Source organism: Manihot esculenta, chromosome 1 (assembly GCF_001659605.2).
Source record: "Manihot esculenta cultivar AM560-2 chromosome 1, M.esculenta_v8, whole genome shotgun sequence".
Classification (NCBI taxonomy): Eukaryota; Viridiplantae; Streptophyta; class Magnoliopsida; order Malpighiales; family Euphorbiaceae; genus Manihot; species Manihot esculenta.
In genome coordinates, this window is record NC_035161.2 from 21,103,598 (window position 1) to 21,118,706 (window position 15,109).

Sequence of the window (15,109 nt, forward strand, 5' to 3'; positions counted from 1 at the left end):
GGAGCAAGGTCAAGATGACCGACTACATGAAGCTGGGTGCTCCCCAGTTTGAAACCGGTGATCACCCGTTTGTGTATCTTGAGAGGGTCAAAACCATTACAGATGAGATAGGGGCGGATGATAGTAGAGCCATTCAGATGGCTGGGTTCACATTAAAATGCAAAAAGGCCCGTGAGTGGTTTAAGAACTATGTGAGTCCGAGGTTGGACAGCCTATCATGGGGGGAGTTTGCAAATGAATTTGCAGGATGGGCTTTTCCTGACAGTTCAAGAGAATTGAAGATGATTGAGTTTGAATAGTTAAGGCAGACAGAGGAAATGAGTGTAGAGGAGTACACCGACAGATTCTTGGAGCTGTTGCCGTTTGCAGGGCAAACACTTGACACAGACCAGAAGAAGTCAAGGAGGTATATCATGAAACTTCACTCCAGGTATTCCTCCTTGATCTAGTCCGCAGATAGGGAGAGCTTCCATGCCATAGTGGATATGGCTAGGAGGATGGAGGCTAGTGCTATCATCGAGGGGAAAGTCAAGCAGTCAGTGGCACAGCCTTCTGGTTCTAAGACCCTAGGCTCTTCTTCTATGAGTGCAGCAGCTTCAGGTAGTAAAAAGTGGGATAGAGGCTCTAGGAAGTCCAAGAAGAACAAGTTCTGGAACAAGGTTAAGTCCAGTCTGGGATTTGGAGGTGGCTCAAGCTCTGGTGCGGATAATGCAGTTTGTGCTAGGTGTGGTAAGCCACACAGGGGAGTATGTCGGTTTGGGACGACAGCCTGTTACAGATGTGGTCAGGAGGGGCATATGTCTCGAGAATGTCCAAGAGCAGCCCCGATGGCACAGTCCCAGCAGACAGCTTCAGGTAGTGTAGCGCAGCCAGCAGCTCCAGCCACGACTCAGGCCAGTGGCAGAGGTAGAGGGAGAGGGGCAGCCTCTTCTTCAGCGGGTTTTAGAGGTGAAGGTCCATCAGCTCCAGCACGGATCTTCACAATGACACAGCAGGAGGCAGATGCATCTAACACCGTGGTGGCAGGTAACTTAGTCATTGGTTGTTCAGATGTGTATGCCTTGACGGACCCTGTGCATCTCATTCTTTTATTGCACCGAGGGCCGTTGAGAGGTTGGGGTTGATGATCTCTGGGTTAGAGAGTCCTCTCTGGGTCAGTGGACCCAAGTGTGATCCATCAGTGGCAGAGTTAGTCTGCCAGTGTAGTCCTGTGTTTGTTGAGGGAAGATGCTTGTCCGCCGACCTTGTGGTTCTAGATTTGACAGATTTTGACGTCATTCTAGGGATGGACTGCTTATCTACCCATGGTGCTACCTTGGACTGCAGGGACAAGGTAGTCAGGTTCAGAGGTCAGGATGGGTCAGAGGTAGTCTTCAGAGGAGACAGGAGGGGTACACCTAAAGGTCTAATATCAGCTCTTCAGGCTCGTAGGTTGCTTAGGAGGGGATGTCAGGGGTATTTGGCTCATATGAGAGAGCTTAGCAGTCAGGTTAGAGAGCCCACCTCGGTGCCGGTGGTCAGAGAGTTTTTGGATGTGTTCCCAGACGAGCTGCCAGGTTTACCACCTGCTAGGGAGATAGAGTTCGAGATAGAATTGATGCCTGGAACCCGACCGATCTCTATCCCTCCCTACAGGATGGCACCAGCAGAATTGAAAGAGTTGAAAGAGCAGTTACAAGAGCTGGTAGACAAGGGCTTCATCCGACCGAGTACCTCACCTTGGGATGCTCCAGTTTTGTTTGTGAGAAAGAAGGATGGATCCCTCAGACTTTGTATCGACTACAGGCAGTTGAACAAAATCACTACCAAGAATAGGTACCCTTTGCCAAGGATTGATGATCTATTCGACCAGCTAGCAGGAGCGGGTTGTTTCTCCAAAATAGATCTGAGGTCCGGGTATCATCAGCTGAGGATCAGAGAGGAAGATGTGCCAAAGACAGCTTTCAGGACCAGATATGGGCATTTTGAGTTCCTTGTGATGCCGTTCGGGTTAACCAACGCCCCTGCAGCATTCATGGATCTCATGAATAGAGTGTTTAGCCAGTACCTGGATCACTTCGTTATTGTCTTCATAGATGATATCTTGGTGTATTCCAGGAATGCAGAGGAGCATGCCCATCATCTGAGGTTGGTTCTACAGACCTTGAGGGAGCATGGCTTGTATGCCAAGTTCTCCAAGTGTGAGTTCTGGCTGAGGAGCATTTCATTCTTGGGGCATGTTGTGACAGAATATGGGATAGAGGTGGACCCCAAGAAGGTAGAAGCTGTGGCTAACTGGCCTAGACCCACTTCAGTGACAGAGATTAGAAGTTTCTTGGGTTTGGCAGGTTACTATAGGAGGTTCGTTCAGGACTTCTCAAAGATTGCAGCTCCTCTAACCAGGTTAACCAGGAAGAATCAGAAGTTTGTGTGGACCGACCAGTGCAAAGAGAGTTTTGAAGAGCTTAAGAAGAGATTAATGTCAGCACCAGTGTTAGCTTTGCCAGCTAGCAGTGAGGACTTTACAGTCTTCTATTATGCATCCCGAGTGGGATTGGGTTGTGTGCTAATGCAAAATGAAATGGTGATTGCTTATGCTTCTAGGCAGCTAAAGAAGCATGAGTTGAATTACCCCACACATGACCTGGAGATGGCAGCAGTAATCTTTGCACTCAAGATGTGGAGGCACTACCTCTATGGGGTTAAATGTGAGATCTTCACAGATCATAAGAGCCTGCAGTACATCCTGAGTCAAAGAGATCTGAACTTGAGACAGAGAAGATGGGTGGAGCTGCTGAGTGACTATGATTGCAAGATTCAGTACCATCCGGGTAAGGCAAATGTTGTGGCAGACGCCTTAAGCCGGAAATCACTTGGCAGTTTATCCCACATATCGACAGAGAGGAGGCCAGTGGTGAAGGAGTTTTATAAGCTCATTGAGGAAGGTCTACAGTTGGAGTTGTCTGGTACAGGTGCTTTGGTAGCCCAGATGAGAGTGGCACCCGTGTTTCTGGAGCAGGTGGCTCAGAAACAGCATGAGGACCCAGAGTTAGTGAAGATTGCCAGGACTGTTCAGTCAGGCAAAGATAGTGAGTTCAGATTCGACAGCAAAGGGATCCTCCGCTATGGGAGCAGACTATGTGTACCAGATGACATAGGGCTAAAAGGAGACATTATGAGAGAGGCTCATAATGCAAGATACAGCATTCACCCCGGAGCCACCAAGATGTATCAAGATCTGAAAAAGGTTTATTGGTGGCCAGCTATGAAGAAAGAAGTGGCACAGTTTGTGTCAGCCTGCGAAGTGTGTCAGAGGGTGAAGCTGGAACATCAGAAGCCGGCTGGAATGCTTAACCCGCTACCTATTCCAGAGTGGAAATGGGAGAATGTAGCTATGGACTTCGTAGTGGGGTTACCGGCGACGTCCAACAGATTGGACTCCATATGGGTGATTGTGGACAGACTCACCAAATCTGCTCACTTCATCCCTGTCAGGAGTGGCTATTCTGTGGACAAGTTGGTGCAGGTGTATGTCGATGAGATCGTCAGACTGCATGGGGTTCCTGTTTCGATAGTGTCAGATAGAGGGCCCCAGTTCACCTCCAGATTTTGGCAGAGTCTGCAGAACGCCATGGATACCAGGTTGGATTTTAGCACTGCTTTCCATCCACAGACGGACGAACAATCAGAAAGGACCATCCAGACTATAGAGGATATGCTTAGAATGTGTGTGCTGGACTTTGGCGGTTCTTGGAGGCAGCATCTACCCTTGGTGGAGTTTGCCTACAATAACAACCATCATGCTAGCATCGGGATGGCTCCATATGAAGCTTTGTATGGGAGGAAGTGCAGATCACCTGTTTGCTGGGAAGAAGTTGGAGAAAAGGCCTTGGCAGGGCCTGAGCTAGTAGAGATTACCAGCAGGGTAGTACCCATAATCAGAGAAAGAATCAAGACTACTGCAAGCAGACAGAAGAGTTATACAGACGTCCGCAGAAGACAGGTAGAGTTTCAGGAGGGGGATCTGGTATTGCTCAAGGTGTCCCCTATGAAAGGAGTGGTTCGCTTCGGGAAGAAAGGTAAACTAGCCCCACGATACATCAGACCCTTTGAAATCTTGCAAAAGATTGGGAATGTGTCGTACAAGCTGGATTTACCTACTTCAATGGAAAGAATCCATCCGGTTTTTCATGTTTCAATGTTGAGGAAGTTTGTGTCAGATCCGAGCAAGGTTCTTAGTGAGCCTGATGTGGAGGTCCAAGAGGATCTCACCTATGTTGAACAGCCAGTACGGATCATAGACACCCAGATCAGAAAGCTAAGAAACAAGGAAATCCCGATGGTGAAAGTCCTGTGGAACCACCACAATTTAGAAGAATGCACTTGGGAGACACGGGAGTCCATGCTCCAGTAATACCCTTATCTTTTCTAAGGTTAGTTTCTTATATGTTTCATGTGTTTTATGTGTATGATATGTTGTATGCCTTGCATGTGCTAGTTGAGGAATATTCGGGGACGAATGTTCTTAAGGGGGGGAGAATGTAATACCCGGCTAGACTCTGGTAACGGAATTCCTACCGTCCGGTGGAATCTCGGATGTCGGAAGCCTCTAGTAGGGTAGAAACATATTTTCATAAAATATTTTAATGTATTCCATGGTTTTAAGTAAAAAGGAAATGAGTTTTTTTTTCATGAAAACAACCTTGGAGGAAAACCCAGGTTCGGCCGCCGAACCTCAAGTTCGGCCGCCGAACATGCATGCATTTCGGGTGTGCCTTAGGCCCCCGAAGGCATAAGTGAGGGAAGTCCAGGTTCGGCCGCCGAACCTCAAGTTCGGCCTCCAAACATGGCATGCATGCAGAGGCACGTTCGGCCCCCGCACGTGGCCTGGCCAGCCACTATAAAAGGGTCCCTTAGCCGAAAACGGGCGAGCTTTTCTCCCCATTGTCGGCCAAGGTGAGCTCTCCGCCGTCCCTCACCAATCTTTGAGTTCTTCCTTCAGATCTTTCAAGATTTTCAAGAGTTTTTACTTTGTTTTGAAGATTTACAAGTTTTGAGCAAGTTTTGGAGCTTTGAGGTTCAAGGAAACTCAACCCCTCCCATCTCCGAGTTTGGGTCGTCTCTCTCTCAATCTCCACGAGGTAAGAGCCGATCTTAAGCTCATTGCATGTTTTAAGTAAGTTTTAAGTAGATCTATGGGGTAGAATGCATGTTTAGCTCATGATTAGGTTTATGGGTTTTATATGTGTTTATGAGCAATGTGGATGCTTGATGTGTTGTAGATGGGGTTTAAGGTAGTTTGAAGCCCCTAGGAGCTTGTATGCTTGTGTATTTGTGTTGTAGAATAGGTTTATGCATGATTGGAAAGTTTTGGAGGCAAATGTGCATAGAAGAGCTGAGTTTCTGCCACTATGGAAGAAACCAGGTTCGGCAGCCGAAGGAACTTTCGGCCGCCGAACATGCTTGTGGAGGCAGCCTTCGGCTGCCGAAGCTTGCCCCCGAAAGGAGACTTTCGTCTCTGTCTGGGAGTTTCGGCCGCCGAAAGTGCCGCCGAACATGCATGAGTTTCGCCTCTGTCTGGGAGATTCGGCCGCCGAAGGTGCCGCCGAACCTACCTGACTTTCGGCTCTGGAGGGACTTTCGGCCGCCGAACCTGCCGCCGAAAGTGCCCTATCCAGCCCTCTCTTGCATGTTTTTCTATGATTGTTTCATGATGTTTTAGGGGGTTTTTGGGGAGTAGTTTAGAGTTATGTTATAGTATGTTGGTCCCTCATTTGAGTCCACCTGTGTAGGTTCGGACCCGAGGAACCGAGGACCTCAGCAGTGAGTCAGCTGCTTCAATCAGTGTCAGAGCTAGCCAGAGGTGAGTAGAATAACTCTTTATGTTTCAAGTAAATAAATCAGTTTTGAGCATATTCATGCATCAGGGATGCCATGTGATATTTTAGGTTGTTTGCATTAGAAATCACGAATATGTTGCATTGCATAATATGTTGTTGATGTGGATGAATGTTGAATGATCCATTAGCCCTCATATGTTATGACGTGATGATATGATATGGAAGTCCAGGTGTGGCCTGCACTATGCCCCTGGCACTATGTAAGAGAAAGACTGGATGTGGCCTGCACTACGCCCTCGACACCATTGGTTATGTATGTTATGTTATGTATAAGAGAAAGACCAGGTGTGGCCTGCACTACGCCCCTGGCATGATTGGAATATGTAGAGGGCTAAATGGTGACAAGTTCATCCTTGATATGATTAGTTGTGATGTGACGCATTCCATGAACTTTTAATATAAATGTTTTATTATTCTGCTCACTGGGCTCTTATAGCTCACCCTTTTCCCCTTAACCCCAGGTTTGCAGGTACAGGGTAGACCAGGAGGTCCGCAAGAGTAATGAAGTCATGTGTTTGTACTAGATACCCTGTGGACATGATGAAATTGTAATGTAATGTCTTATGTAGTCATGTCATGTAACGATGATATTGAGGATTAGAGATTGTGCTTGACTCTATGTGTAAGGTGTCCCTTTTAATACATGATCTTAGATGTTTATGTCAACCAACTCAATATATATTGTATCGCCCATTGGGGCATTTGATGAGATCCCACAGAGGGGTCATGATTATGATTATGTTTAGTGCATGCACAGGTTGAGTTTGGTGTATGAATGTAAGGAAAAGTTTTAATTTTTATGTATGTTGTTGATCATGTATGGGATTAAACAGGTTTACAGGTTGCATGTCAGGCTTGCTACGGGTCCCGGCGGTCTTAAGCCGACCTGGATCCTAGCGCCGGTAGCGGTCCGATTTTCGGGTCGTTACACGAAAGTCCAAACTTTCGGGGGCGAGTTTAGACGGCCAAACTGCCTCCACAAGCAGGTTCGGCGGCCGAAAGTGGCTTCGGCGGCCGAACCTGGGCTCTTCCAAAGGGCAGACCCGATTCTGCCTTGCATTTCCAGCCATCCACAACACCCCAACATGCATCCAACTATACGAAAACATGCATATAGACATATTCAAGCATATAGGGGCATAAAACTAGCCTATACCCCAACAAACATCACATTTAGCATACATTTAACATTTAACTAATCATAAACCCTAACATTTTACATCTACTCTAAACATGCATTAAACACCCACAAAACCCCTCAAAACTTACTTAAAACATAAAAGAAGGCGAAGATCTACGCTTACCTCTTGAATATCGAGAGGAGAGATGATCCAAACTCGGAGATTGGGAGAAATCGAGCTCCAGGGTTGTAATACCCGGCTAGACCCCGGCACTGGAATTCCTACATTCCAGCGGAATCTCCATTGGAATCTGGAATTCTCGGATGTCAGAGCCTTCTAGAAGGGTAAAATAAAGGTTTTTCTAAAATGTTTTGACATGTTTTTATGGTTTTATTGAAGAAAGAAAATGAGTTTTGAAAGAAAAGACCAAGGAAAGAAAAAGCCAAGTTCGGCCGCCGAACATTGGCCTCTTGCGGAGGCACCTTTTGCCCCCGAAGGTGGTCTGGCCAGCCACCTATAAAAGGCCCCTTGTCTGAAAATGGACGAGTTTTCTCTCTCTATTTTCGGGCATAGGTGAGATTTCGCCCTTCTATGGTCGATTTATTATTTTTCTTCAATCCCTTCATATTTTTTATGAGTTTTTACTTTGTCTTGAAGTTTTTTAAGCTAAGATCAAGTTTTTGAAGCTTGGAGACCCACGGAGCTCGATTTCTCCCAATCTCCAAGTTTGGATCACCCTCCTCTCGATCTTCAAGAGGTAAGTGTAGATCCTTCTCTTCTTTCATGTTTTAAGTAAGCTTTAAGAAGGGGTTAAGGGTTTTGATGCATGTTTAGGCTAGTTGTAGAATGTTAGGGTTTTTGTTAGTTAAATGTTAAATGTATGTTAAATGTGATGTTTGTTGGGGTATAGGTTAGTTTTATGCCCCTATATGCTTGAATAAGTGTTTATGTATGTTTTAGAATAGTTAAATGCATGTTGTGAGGTTTTTGGATGGCTGAATGCATGAGGCAGAATCTGGTTCTGCCATATTGGAGAACTCAGGTTCGGCTGCCGAAGCCATGTTCGGCCGCCGAACTTGCTAGGGAAGGCAGTTTAGGCTGCCTAAACTCGCCCCCGAAAGTTTGGACTTTCAGCTCTGGAGGGGAGTTTCGGCCGTCGAACCTGCCCCCGAAAGTGGGTGACTTTCGGCTCTAGAAGGACTTTTGGCCGCCGAACCCTGCCCCCGAAAGTGCCTAACTTTCGGCTCTGGAGGGACTTTCGGCTGCCGAACCTACCGCTGAAAGTGCCCTGTCCAGTCTTCCTTAGCATGTTTTCTATACATATTTTGGTGATGTTTTAGGGGGTTTTTGGGGAGTTTTTTTAGAGTCATGTTAGAGTTTGTTTGGTTCCTCATTTGAGTCCACCTGTGTAGGATCGGATCCGAGGAACCGAGGAGGCCCGCAGTGTTAGCTGCTTCAGAGTTAGTCCAGAGTCAGCCAGAGGTGAGTAGAACAAAACTTTTTTATTTTCAATGCAATGAAATCTTTTTAGCATGATCCATGCATCACGAATGCCATGATATGTATTAGGTTGTTTTGCATTAGAATTCACGAATATGATGCATTGCATTAATTATTATTGATGTGGATGGTTATTGGATGATCCATTAGTCCTCGATATGATATGATATGATGTGATATGGAAAGACCAGGACTGCCCATTTTACGCCCCTAGCACAGAGTAAGGGAAAGACCAGGGTTGCCCATTCTACGCCCCTGGCACAATTGGACATGTTATGTTATGTTTAAGAGGAAGTCCTGAGGAGCTCCGTCGAGGGCCAGGCATTTATTAGATATGCAGAGGGCTATTGGTGACAGTACCATCTTAAGGTGACTTACTTGTGTTGTGATGCATTTCATAATGGCATATGTTTATAAATTGTATTTACTGCTCTACTCACTGGGCTTTAGTAGTTCACCCCTTTCCCCTAACCCCCAGGCTTGCAGGTTCAGGATAGACCGGGTAGTCATCAAGTTTGAAGGTTGTATTAAGTGTAATAGACTAGTAGTGGACATGTAATGTAAATGATGTAAAGTAATGCTTTATGGGTTAGTATTGTGCTTGGCCTTAATAGTAGTGTTAATCCCTTTTTGTACATGATCTTATGTTAATGTTTTTAAATGATGAGTTATGTTGAACCAGGCTTGACATATGTAATGTTGACCCAACTAGAACATTTGATGAGGACTCTAGTATGGGGTTTGTATGTTTATAGTTATAGTGCATGCTCAAGTCAAGCTTGGTGTATGAAAAGTTTAAGTTTTTATGGAAATGTTGATCATGTATGGGATTTTATCAGATGTACAGGATGTATAGTAGGCTTGCTATGGGTCCCGGCAACCTTAAGTCGATCTGGATCCTAGCGCCGGTAGCGGTCCAGTTTCCGGGTCGTTACAGGGGTCTCCAAGCTTCAAAAACTTGATCTTAGCTTTAAAATCTTCAAAAACTAAGTAAAACTCATCAAAAACTCGAAGAGATTGAAGGAAAACAATAAATCGACCAAAGGAAGGTGAAATCTCACCTATACCCGAAAATAGAGAGAGAAAACTCGCCCATTTTCAGACAAGGGGCCCTTTATAGGTGGCTGGCCAGACAACCTTCAGGGGCCAAAGGTGCCTCCGCAAGAGGCCAATGTTCGGCGGCCGAACATGAGGTTCGGCGGCCGAACCTGGCATTTTCTCCCTTGGTCTTTTCTTTCAAAACTCAATTTCTTTCTTCGTAAAAACCATAAAAACATATGAAAACATTTTAGAAAACTTTTATTTTACCCTTCTAGAAGGCTCCGACATCCGAGAAATTCTGGATTCCAACAGAGATTCCGCTGGAAGGTAGGAATTTCGATGTCGGGGTCTAGCCGGGTATTACAAATTGGGTCAAGAAAGTTCATGATAGTGGCGGTAGATCATTTCAGCAAGTGGGCTGAGGCTGAGGTAGTTCAATCTATTACCACCCAACAGGCAATCTCTTTCATCAGTAAGAACATCTTCACTCGGTTTGGAATCCCAAAGGTAGTAGTTACTGACAATGAAACTCAGTTTGTGAGTTCTAATTTTAAAGATTTCTATAGGAAATGGAAGATTGACTTAAAATTCAGCTCGATATATCATTCTAAAATTAATGGAATGACTAAGATTACAAATAGGATGATCCTACAAGGGTTAAAGAAAAGATTAGATAAAGCTAAGGGCAACTGGGTTGGGGAATTGCCTCACATAATCTAAGCATACAGAACAATCACAGGGAAACTCCTTTCTCTCTTGTGTATGGGGTTGAGGCAGTAATTCCTATAGAAGTCCAAGTAAGCAGTTTTAGAACACAACACCATGAGATTTTAGGAAACTTTGAAGAAACGTAGTTTAACCTGGATCAAGCCAAATTTTTATGAGAATAGGCTGCGATTAGAATGGCGGTTTATAAGAGAAAGATGTCCAGGAAGTTCAACAGTAGAGTCAAACCACGTACCTTTAATATAGGAGATTTATTCCTTAAAAGAACTAATGTATCAGGTAGTAGTACTGGGTCTGGTAAGTTGGCCGAAAACTAGAAAGGACCATTTAGAATTTCAAAGGTTATTCACCCAGAGTCTTATAAGTTGGTCAAGTTAGATGGCTAGGTCATTCCTTATTCTTGGAACGTTTGTAATTTAAGAAAATTTTATCAATAACATTTAATGAGATGTTTTTTCATATATTGTGTTATTTAGTTATGGGGAAAAATGGGTTGCCCTCTTTAAAAGTTAAAGAGTATTAATCAAAGTGCTTTTGTGAAAAGGCCATAAGGTGGGTATCCGCTAAGCTTACGACCGAGTGTTAGTCTCAACTAATACAAATTTTCAAGGCACTTTTGCCTAGGTTACAAGGCGGGTATTCGCCAGGCTTACGACCAGGTGTTAGTCCCAACAAATAAAATTTTTCGAGGCATTTTATGCCTGGGCCACAATGCAGATATCCGTCAAGCTCACGACCGAGTGATTAGTCCCAACTAATAAAAAATTTCTAAGGCATTTTATACCTAAATCAAAAAGAGGTATCTGCTAGGCTCAGGTCTGGGTGTCTGTCTCGATTAATAAAATTTTTAAATCATTGACATGACCGAATGTCCAGTTCAGTTGATTATTTTTTCAAGTTATTTACTTCATAGCCACAAGGTGAGCAACCGCTAAGCCGATGATCAGGTGTTAAGTCCCATTAATGATTCTATTTAAGTTATTTTACAGCAAAATACAGAGACTGCCATACATTTAATTGGGTACTAACCCACTTAGCAATTTTTTAGAAATTTAAGTCTTATTTGGCTTGAGTTGGATGAGGGTTATGTACCGATTATACAAAACACTTAGTAAAAATAATGACAAGTCATAAAGAAAAGACTTTCCATTAAAAGAAATATTACAGGGTAGAAGGGACATCATCAGTCACGTCCACCCAAGCTTCTGTTACACTTTCGTCTATAGTTATTACATTAGAAGTCGGGTTAGAGGGATTTTTTTTATTGGTCTCTCCTCGTCCTGCCCTTCCTCGTCCTCATTCTCCTCCTCCTCTAGGAAGATTTCATCTATCCAAGCAAAGTCCTCAGAAGAAAATCACTTCACCAGCTCCTTCTTGATTGAGTCTTGGTCTTCGATGAACATCTCCCCTCCTCGGGCTACTGTCTCTTAAAGTTCAACTTCTAGTTCAACAATTCTAGTGGAAGCATCCCGGTTCTCCTCAGCCTGAGATTGCAACTCCTAAATTTGCCGTTGGAGGATAGCCACTTAATCCTCGATATTTTTAGCCCGATTCTCAAGGGTAAGTTTTGAAGCGTTGGCCTCATCCAGGTCCGCTTGGAGCTTGTCCATAGACTCCACTGTATCTTTCATAGTGCCCTCCACTTCATCAACTCAAGCCTTCAACCTTGAGCACTCCTCTTGCAGGAGACTTTTGTCCATCTCTTATGCTTTAAACTCTTGCCTCAGAGCCTTATTATGCGCCTTGGCCATGTATGCACAAAGAGCATCCTCCATCACAGAGTGGATAATGTTGTTCGTAAAAATTATCAGTCTCATCCTCATTCAACCGGTAGCGGTCCCCGGGCCTAAGAGCATTCTTGACTGTTAGGAAACTCAGAGATTACTGCAACCCAAAATGCGTAGCGGAAAAATAAAATCTATATTTTTCCTTCCAGGATCCAAGTGCTTCGTTTATTTCAAAAGAAAGGATAAGAGACTAACCTATTGGACTCGACGAGAAGATACAGTTCCGGACTGATGGTGCTACTTTTGAAATGAACACCCTCTATGGTATCCACACGAATGTCTTTTATCCTTCTAGAGTGTTAGCTCTCTCAAAGATGGATAAACTATGTGCTACTTAATCTGCAACTCAAAAACGATTTCTCAAAAACTTTACTCCCACAATTCGCAGGAGTTCTATTCGTTTTTCAGTCTTTTGTTTTACCACATTTCTTTTCGTAAAAGAGTTGTGTTCATAACCAACTATCACAATCTCGTATATACTCAAATATCTTATGTGACATTTGTTTTGAAAAGGAAAACTAAAAAATCTTTTATCTGTAACAGTTACAGATAGACTGCAGATCTTTTAAATATTATTATCTTATAATAATAAATAATTAATATTAATAATAATAACATCTTTATTATTATTAATTATACTGATGAGCGTTTAGCCCACTAATATAGCACATCAACAACGTTCTTTTGTTTGTGACCCAATAGGCTCACATTAATTGGCAATAAGCCCAATCCCACAAGTCCCATAAATCATAAGCAGCCTCTAGCAAGACATTATGACTACCCAACTAATATGAGGATCGATAGTCCGATAAAGTCTAATAAATAGAACATGTATTAATCTCTTTGTCACACGATATCTAGTTTGAACATAAGTCATGGTCAATATCAAACTTATAATGTTTAAACTTGTGATTTCTCGATCACTAAGTAGACTGATAAAATCAAATGATATTGATCACACTATCAATTCATTTGAGCACGGTCATGCATTTCTCAGTTTCACTTATCGAGAGGCCCAGAAGATATCTCTCTCAAAGAGAGGGACAAATTCTATCTTGATTGTTCAATATCCTCTACATAATTTTTATTATGCTCAATCATAACCTTTATGATTGTCCGATTAAAGATAATGTTTGGTTATGTCAAAACATAACAGTCCTTATGTTGAAAATTATGACAATATCAAGTCAAAGGATTAAGACATAACTACTTTGAGATTCACTTATGATAATAATCCATGTAGTGATCTCAATGCGGTTCCATCCAATACTTGGTTCTCTAACAAGTATCTATGATTATTGAATTATATCAACATATACATAATCATCTCATGATTATCAATCAATAATCATACTAGTCATGTTTTATTATTATCACCATAATAATAAGTAACTAGGGATATTTAATTATTATTATGTAACATGCAAATAAATAATAATGATAATAAAACCTCTTTTATTAACCAAAATGACATAAAAATGTCCAAGATAATGGCCTAGAGCAAATACACTAACATTGACAATGAGGACTAAAATTCGGGGCTCCTTAAGTAAAGAAGTTGTTCGAGTTAGGGCTAGTGCTAGATGCTGAATTCCCCTGAGCCATGTGGCTACAGCTCTAGCCTTTTCCTGTGATGGGTCCGCTTGAATAGGGACTACTGCAGGATCGCCCCTTGTAGAAGACTCAGGCTGAGTAGGACTTGTTTCTTCATTTGCAGAAGGGGGTGGTGGATGAGTAAGCATGATAATCTCCTCAACGTGATGAGCTCACACCGGTTGTTCCAGCAACAACTTTGCCCTTACGAGCAGCGCATGCTATCTTAGCAAACTTATTCCTTGATCCGGCCATATCTGTATAGAATAAAAGATGAGTAAGTAAGGTAGTTTTCAAAATAAAAGGGTAAAAAGAAAAATACGCTGCTCGCTAGCATAGAATGTGTTTTCCTGAAGGCTGGGCGGGTGAAGAGCCCGAGCTTAGTCTGCTTGGATGTGGCTTTGCCAAGACAAAATGACGTTCCTTATCACCATGGTAATATCAATCCTCTGTGTCGAGCCCATCATCTGGAGGAGGTCCAAAGACTCTTCTTCTTTTGGCCGTGGCTGAACCTGATTCTTCCGAAACTCTACTTATTTTAACCATAGCTGCTTACGTTGGAAGAAGAGGAATATCTTAGAAGAAATTTTACAGACTATAGCTTTGATACCATGCAAAGTGTAGTGCACAAATATTTGTAGGCACATAATACTTTTATTGATTAATTTGGGGGGTATTTATACATGTACATAGATATTTCTGGAATGAAGAAGAAACAGAAAAAAATATAGGTGGCAATATATAGTTATATGTAACAAAAAAGAAGAGTAAAAACGTGAATAACTTATGCTAGATTTCTCTCAGCCACAATGATGTAGTATAACTTATTTCTAAATACTATCATTCTGCTTTGCATTGCTGCATACCGTTTTCACTAGTTTTTATTGATTTATTTCGGTCTATAGGTTATTCTTTTCAAAATTGCCTGCAAATTTTAGATGGACACATTATTGACCAATTTATGTGGTTGGTGAATTTTCCTATGATGGTTCATCGATAATTGATAGTTATGTGTTGCTTAACATTTTAATGTAATCTTGGTTTGAAAATGATAAAAAATATGTCGAGAATTATCAATCTAATTTTGTTAATCAATAATTATCGTAACTATTTTTTTAATTTTCTTATAATGTGCTACACATTGTCATTCACCAAACACCAACCAAATTGTGCAGCATAAAAAGCAATTCACAAAAAAAAATATAAGGCTCCATTTTTACTTTTTTTTTTTTAATGATTTTAGATTTTTTTACATTCTTTTGTTGTTTATTTGCGTTTATTTATGAAATTAATATGTAAACTAATTTTTTTAATTATTATTATTATTTTAAAGTTTTAAATTTTTGTTAAGGTATTCTTTTTAACAATATGAATTTTGGCACTCTTTTTTCTTTTATTATGGAAATGAACTCACATTAAAAAGAGCACCGTGCAAAAAGATACAAAGTTCACTGCCCTATCT